Source organism: Trachypithecus francoisi, unplaced genomic scaffold (genome assembly GCF_009764315.1).
Source record: "Trachypithecus francoisi isolate TF-2019V2 unplaced genomic scaffold, Tfra_2.0 Lachesis_group3, whole genome shotgun sequence".
In the NCBI taxonomy this organism is placed as follows: domain Eukaryota; kingdom Metazoa; phylum Chordata; class Mammalia; order Primates; family Cercopithecidae; genus Trachypithecus; species Trachypithecus francoisi.
Window position 1 is genome coordinate 118,403,253 of NW_022681468.1, and position 8,548 is coordinate 118,411,800.

The following is an 8,548-nucleotide window of genomic DNA, read 5'->3' on the forward strand; positions in this document are numbered from 1 at the left end:
TCGATTTCTCCACTTCTTGACTTTGGTTTGGTCATGTGACTTACTTTTGCCAATAGGACATCAGCAAAGGTAATATAAACTGAGGCTTTAAAAGTGGCTTATCCTCTTGCTGTGTTTGGAACTCTAGGACTACCATGTGATTGAGTTCAAGCTAGCCCACTGTGGATGAGACTCCATGTGGAGAAGCAACTGGTCCCTTGCAAAGAGCCCTCCGACTGTCAGACACATGAGGGAAGTCATTCTAGATCATCTGGCTGCCTCCCACATGCTAGCTGACCAGAGAAGGATGAGAAAGTCCAGCAAATCTGCTGAGCATGCCCAGACAGAAGAGCTGCCCAGTCAGCCCATGCAACTGTGAGATGAATTAGTGGTTGTGTTTTAGGCCATTAAATTGTAGGGCTGTTTGTCATGCAGCAAGCACTACCTGATACACTAGTGGTAAAGACTCCCTAAGGAAAAGGCAATCACTATCTTCATGTTCCCTCCTCACCATGACCCTCAGTTTTTTATTCTTGTATAACAGCTTTAGTTAGTATTTTGACCATATATGATGTTTTAGTTCAGTGAGGGGATAGCAGAGCATAATTGTTACACAAAATTACGTCAACTGAAAGTGTAGACTTACCTCATCTTGGCAATCCATCTTTAAAAGTTATGTCAAGTTGGCCGGGCACGGTGGCTAACACCTGTAATCCTAACACCTTGGGAGGCCAAGGTGGGTGGATCACTTGAGGTCAGGAATTCAAGACCAGCCTGGCCAAGATGGTGAAACCCCGTCTCTACCAAAAATACAAAAATGAGCTGGGCCTGGTGGTGGGCACCTGTAATCCCAGCTACTTGGGAGGCTGAGGCAGAGAATTGCTTGAAACCAAGAGGCGGAGGTTGCAGTGAGCCGAGATCGCACCACAGCACTCCAGCCTAGGTGACAGAGTGAGACTCGGTCTCAAAAAAAAAGTTATGTCAAGTTTATAAGACATTTGGAGCCAGAGTCGGTTCTCTCACAAGTCTTAGAATCTCTTGGAGAAAAGGTCCTCTTTCTCTCTAGGGTCTCCATGGCTGAACATGCAAATCACTCTCCTTGGTGGATATGGAGCTTTCTGAGATGCTGCCTATGGAACTTCTCTGGTCTCAATTTCCTCTTTTTTAGAAATGTCAGCAATTTTTCCTTCTTGACAATTACCTCATCCTTTTAGAACACATACTTTTGGAAACCCTAAAGTCTATCACAACTTTATCTTCGACATCATCTCAAGCTTCTAAATCCAGTCCCAGAAATGGACACTTTGGAAAGTTACTTCCCAAGCACTTATTCCCTAGGCTCATCTCTTAGCATCAATATGAATGTTTTTTCAGTCATTCAACAAACCACAGATAAAACTAAGCATGGCAGAATCCGTCTCTGCCCTCAAATATCTTACAGCATATCTTTCTTAAAACAAGTTGCGGCCGGGCGCGGTGGCTCAAGCCTGTAATCCCAGCACTTTGGGAGGCCGAGACGGGTGGATCACGAGGTCAGGAGATCGAGACCATCCTGGCTAACATGGTGAAACCCCGTGCCTACTAAAAAAAATACAAAAAACTAGCCGGGCGAGGTGGCGGGCGCCTGTAGTCCCAGCTACTTGGGAGGCTGAGGCAGGAAAATGGCATAAACCCGGGAGGCGGAGCTTGCAGTGAGCTGAGATCCGGCCACTGCACTCCAGCCTGGGTGACAGAGCGAGACTCCGTCTCAAAAAAAAAAAAAAACAAGTTGCAATCATTTTTCAGTTACAATTTGATTCCCAGTGGGGAAGAAATTGAGATGATGACCTTGAAAGGGTTAAGAATTACCTACTGCTGGCCGGGCGTGGTGGCTCACACCTGTAATCCCAACACTCTGGGAGGCCGAGGCAGGAAAATCACCTGAGGTCAGGAGTTTGAGGCCAGCCTGACCAACATGGAGAAACCGTCTCTACTAAAAATACAAAATTAGCCAGGCATGGTGGCACATGCCTGTAATCCCAGCTACTCGGAAGGCTGAGGCAGGAGAATCACTTGAACCTGGGAGGCGGAGGTTTCGGTGAGCCGAGATTAATTACATGCCATTGCACTCCAGCCTGGGTAACAAGAGCAAAACTCCATCTCAAAAAAGAAATTACCTACTGCTTATGCCAAATGGTCCTGTCTTGAAGTGTATCACTCTTTGGGATTGATACAACTTCACATGAACCTCAAGTGTCACAAAAAAGTGGTAACCAACTATAGTGCATTTGCTCATGTTTCTAAAAATGGTAAACCACAGTTGAGCTAGTGTGATACTGCAGCAGAATTTTTATGACAAAGTGTGGGCTGCTCTGCAGCAATCCCTCCCAATTCAATTTGCTGATGACTCATCCATCCCAATCTTCATGTTTATAAATCGATGGAGAAAACCATGCTCTATATCTTTTATTCTGCATCGGTCTTTGCTGTTGGAATCCTCTTAGCTCAGTACAGAAAAAGAATTTTGCCTGGACACATTCCAAACTTAAATTGTCCTCTGGATTTTGTACCAAACTGAAAGAAACCAAAGAGAACCTCTCAGTTTCTGAAGCTCAGAGTGTCAGAAATAAAAGGGTCTGGATGTAGGGGCTAGTGAGCAAAGAGGAAACTTTCACTAAATAATTTTTTTTTTTTAGCTGCAGCTCATGATTTTAATTTTAATATTTTTCTGTTAATAAAATCAGTAATAAACTCAGTGTGGGAAATTGATTTTAAAAAAACAAACACATACAAATAAGCAAATAAAAATCACCTGTTAATTTAGGACTCAATTGCAAAGAAGAGAAACCCATTCTCATTAGCTCAAGGCAAAAAGGGAGAATATTGGAAGCATAACAGGGACAAGAGTATTACAGTTTAATATTTACAACTTCTCCCCATTGCCTGCTTTTTAAGAAGGATTTGTGCCTGTGTGGGTGGGCTCCTGCATGTGTGTGCTACTTAGCTCCTGGGCCTATATTGTACTAACAGTAATCTATAATAAAACAGCAGACCTGTAGTAGCCCCCTCTGCTTGCATACAGCCTAAAATGCCCACCAGCCCTACTTCAATATATGTACATCCCACAGCTATCTAGCCCTAGTTTCTGGGTTTAGCAGTAAAGTGTTTGATAGACACTCACTAGTAGGTTCACCTTGGGTCACATGTCCATACAGCCAATCGCCTACCACTGAAAGGGTGGGATCATTTGGTTTAAATATGTCAACCTAAGAGCTCCTTCCAGAAGAGGATATTATGAAGAGGGGAGGCTTCGAGTGGGATAGATTATTTTAGAAGATTAGGCAGGCAAGAAGTAAATGGCATCCTAGAACAAATATAATACTATCCAGAAATCATCACTGTTAACATGTCAGTGTGTTTCCTTAGTTAGTATGCTGTTTGTAGAAGTATATATGTATTATATAGTTGATAAATGATACATGTAGCTCTATGACCTGAGCTTTTCATGTATTACAATAATTTATCATAAACATTTCTTCTTATCATTAAATTTTTTTCTCTAATTACTTTAATGGTGGCATAACACTCCACTGTAGAGATACTATTATAATTGATAAACTATTGGATATTTATGTGATTTCTAAGTATCTATCATTTTATGTAAAGCTGCAGTAGACATCCCTGTACCTTAATCTTCGTGCATATTTCTGATTATTTTCTTAGAGATACCTAGAAGTGTAATCAATGCCTACAAATATTTATTTACTACCAATTTGTTTTCTAAAATGTTTATACCAACCTGTACTCCCAGCGACAATGATTAGATGGAGTCATCTCATCTTAGCATCAGCTCTTACCTATTTAGAAAAACAAAACAAAGCATGAAACTGAAGCTTGTCACTGTATATAGTTTTTGCCTCTCCTTGTGTTGTATTCAATTCCGCATTTGGGTTGACCCAAGTTTTAAAAAAGTTTAAAGCTGAGATTCTTACTGTCCCCAGACCAGCTGCATCAGCATCACCCAGGAACCTGTTAGAAATGCAAATTCTCAGGCTCTACCCTAGACCTACTGAGTCAGAAACTCTGGGGATGGGAGCCAGAAATCTGAGTTTCGACAATCCCTTTGGGTGATTCTGATGCATGCTCAAGTTCGAGAGCCACCAGTTGAAAGCATTGAAGCCCTCACAGTGTTTCCCCAATTCTGAGCACCCAAATACAATTTTCGGGGCCCTGACCATTTATAAGGGACAGTGTGATGTAACATAAGGGTAAGGGGTTTTAGTTTAGAGGTCCTGAGTTGTAAGAACTGGATGGCTCCCTACTGGGTGTGCATCCAAGCACTTGTCGTGATAACTTGTTACACTGTCATAGCTTACATTTCAAGGTGAAAATTTCTCTATATCATTGAGCCCAAATACGACACTGGAAAGAAGTTTTAGCTAAGGTTACCCCAGATGTTTCATGGTTACACAAGAATACAAAACAAAACATGTTTTCCCCACAGAATGAAAACACAATATAAGTTTTCTTTAGCAGCTGTGGCTGGAGATTGCAAAATGGAATAGTCTGGCCACCCTCCAAGCCATTAGCACCCCCTCCCTTTCCCTCAAGGGTGAAAGACAATCAAGCCAAAGAGAAGGAAAAACACTCTGCTCTCAACTTCACAGCTAATACCCAGAAATGGAGCTGCCGGAGAATCTGGGATGTGTCAAAATAGAGATGACAGAGAGGAGTACAGAGCACCTCACCCCACAACCTCTAGATCAGACTAGTCCACTTTGAATGGCTCTCAGAGGCAGGACCCCAATACTCATCTCAAAGAAATGCGTGCCAAGATTGCAGGCATTGTGGTAGATGTGGTAGAGAAAATTGGGGAGCAAAAGTCTTTCCAGTGCCTTTCATATAGCACTCCAGCAATATTGTCTTTTTCACCTGGATTTAATAATGTCCCCACTTCTGAGACTGTTTAGGACTGTTACGCCATGGCATCTTCAGAAGAGTGCAGGGTGGGATGGTGGGAACAGCATAGATTTGGAGTCTGACAGCGTGAGGATAAATCTTTATGCGCTTCCATATCCCAGCCATATAACCTTTAGCTGGTTACTTAATTTTGCTGAGCCTCAGTTTTCTAACAATACCTCACTGGGATCATTGTGACTTGGAACTGCTGCAAGGGTTAAATGAGGTCATAGGCCGAATACACAGTAATTGCTCCAAAAATGGCCATTCTCGTCATCTCCTGGCCAGTACTTTGATGTCTTCTTCACCCTGATGTGAAGAACACGAAAAATACTCTGTGGATGCTCAGAAGAAAGAAACAAATCTCGTGATGCATTTCAAAACTTCTTCACAGGAAGTTCTTTTCTTCTCTATGCTCTTGTCTATCATTCTTTTGATATTCATGGTGAAGTATCACCTCTTTCTCCGGAGAGTGTCTGATATGAGGATTGCTGTCACAAAGGCGGGCCTACATGACTCAGCATGGGTCTCAACTGGACCTTCTTCCAAAGAGGGTGCATGGAATGAGAGAGCAGGCATTGAGATGTGCTATCTTCTGCTTGGACCTTGATAGCCTTGGGCACTTGGCCTTCAGGATTCCATTCCGATCAGCCTCCACCTGAATTCTCTATAATCAGGTACCCAATGCTACAATAAGTCCATTACCAAATCTTTAACCCCAAAGACTTTCCAAAGGCCAGACCTGGCCTTGAGTCGATCTGGAGTTCAGGCCAGGTTCAGAATTACACCTTATTTCAACTTCCCAACCCTACTTCTCCTTGTCCAATCATTTAATGACCCTGGGGGATTCAAATCTGGAGAATAAGGCAAGGACTGAATGAAATTATTATGTTAATTTCTGTCCAGTTTAACTAAATCTTCTTAAGGTGTGATTGATTTCCTTAGGACCTTGGTATATGGTCCAGTGCTGCTTAGCCAATGGATTAAGTATCTCCAGATTCCCAGATATTTTTCTACCCTTATCTGTATCCCCTCACTGCATGAAGACCCTGAGGACTTAGAAGTTAAGGTCTTAATTTGATCTTGAAGATGATTTAAACTTCTGGAGTCTCATCTGTAAGGCCAGGACAGTTGCACAGAATGCTTGTTAAGATTTCTATGCAGGAACCTAACCTAATAATACTCAGTGAACAGGGGTATGGAAATTACCAGTAGGCTGCAGCCTTACTATTTCAACATGTCTTAGTGGCCGGACGTGGTCGCTCACACCTGTAATTCCAGCACTGGGGAGTCTGAAGTGGGTGGATCATGAGATCAAGAGATGGAGACCATCCTGGCCAACATGGTGAAACCCCATCTCTACTAAAAATACAAAAAATTAGCCAGGCGTGGTGGCGCACGCCTGTAGTCCCAGCAACTTGGGAGACTGAGGCAGGAGAATCACTTGAACCTGGAGGCAGAGGTTGCAGTAAGCCAAGATCGCACCACTGCACTCCAGCCTGGATGACAGAGCGAGACTCCATCTCAAAAATAAATAAATAAATAAGTAAATAAATACTTGACATGTACCAGAACTATGGGAATACAATGAGATTAGAGTAATGAGAAAGATATACATGTCTCTGCCTTCGTGGAGTTTACTACCTATTGGGAAATTCAGGCGTCAAACAGAGTAAAAAATATGATGCATATTGCAAGAGTATAACCACAGGATGTTATAAACCTACCTATTAACCAAGTGTGGCTGAATAATATTGGATTATTCATTTTAAAAAATGTTTCACTCTATGCCTTGCAACAATTCAAGCAAATATCCAATTCCATACCTCCTTGCCTCTAGGGTGACCAATTCATCTTGGCTTGCCCAGGACTTTCTTGATTTTGACATTGAAAGTCCCATGGCCAGGGAAAACTCTCAGTCCTCGAAAAACCAGACAGGTAGGTTATACTTCTTGCCTCAGGGAAAGTCTGGAGGCAGAGTTCTCTGGCTTTTGTTTTCAAAAGCCTAAATTCTTTAGGATAACGGACATGAATCCTTCAAAAATTCAATGTCATGAAGCAACAATAACAATATAAAATGGTGGAGGGATTATTCTAGATGTGAATAAACTAGAAGGACATAAACAGCAAATGCAATGTGTGACTCTAAATTGGATCCTGGTTTTTCTTCTGAAGCATAACAAACATTCTTGGAATGAAACGTTTTGGGGAAATGAGTATGAACAAGATATTAGATAATTTTACGGAGCTATCAACAGTTCTGTTAGATGCAACCACAGTATTGTGGTTTTGTAGGTGAATGTCTTTCTCTTTAGAAGACAGGCTTTAGTTTTGAGAGGTGAAAAAAAGATGGTGATAAAGTTTTAAAGATTTTCGAATTCAATAGAGTGTATAAGAATGTTCATTTTATTATTATTTCAACCTTTCTGTATTTATGAAACTAATACAAAGTTTTGGACAAGAAGTCAGTAACCACTGAGGAGAATAGGGATTTGGGTTAAGAGAAACGGCCAGGCACGGGGCCCACACCTGTAATCCCAGCACTGTGAGAGATCGAGGCAGGAGGATTGCTGGAGGATCCAAGTTCGAGATGAAAGAAATTTGTCCCTGAATTGGAAAAGGCTTCTTCCAGAACGGAAGCAGGAGAAAAAAGGAAGAAAATGACTGTGTGCTGGTGGTGTTGACTCTAGGCACATGGGATTATAGAGGGCCTAGCAAAGACCCTAGTGCCCCAAATTTGGCACTGAAGCAGCTAAGAGAGCCCTGACTTAATGATATGGACATCTCAGTGGATAGATTCCTGGACACACAGATGACTGATGAGCAGACACCTGGAATTTTGACCTTAGCCCAAGTTATGAGAAGAACCCAAATTGAAATTGAGATTCCATTTCCATCACCCCAAAGAGTTACATTTTCTCCACATCTGAGTTTATGGACGGCATTGAATGTCCTGTACACTAATCTGGCAAACCCAGAAACGTTCCCCTGAGTGATATCTCAGCTAAAATCTGAAAGATTAGAAGTTGGCCAGGTAAAAAGGAGAGAATAAACATGTCACACATCTGAAACCGCACATTTAAAGGACAGAAGAGTGGTGCCTTGAGATAAACTAAGAGAAATTCAGTATGGCCAGAGCAGAGGGAATGAGGGCAAGATGGACACGAGATGAGGGTGGAAAGGCAGCCTGGAGCCAGAATGCTCTAGACCTTCCAAACTAGGCAAAGGAAATCACTCACACCTCTCCCCTCAGGAACTCCAGGGCCCTGCTCCTTCCCTCCCAATGCCCCATCCATCCTGGTGTCCATGCCTCAGTGCGTTTCAGTGTCTTTAGAATGTGCAGTCTGGGCTACAAATTAGCAGTCATCCTGATTAGGCACCAATTTCTTGCTGTAAAAGTGATGACAAATGGAGAGAAAGCAAGTCTGTCACCCATTCCGGGGGGAGCTCTTTCCACTTGCCTCCTTTTACCCACTAATGTTATTAATACATGATCCTAGCCCCTCAAACACTGCCCAAGTATCTGTGGACATTCCCTGGGGATGTCTCATATGTGTTCATAGATGAATCTAGCTAGTGCAGGTGGTCTCTCCTTTACTGCCCCAGCCTCTGCCAGATAATACCCTGTCCA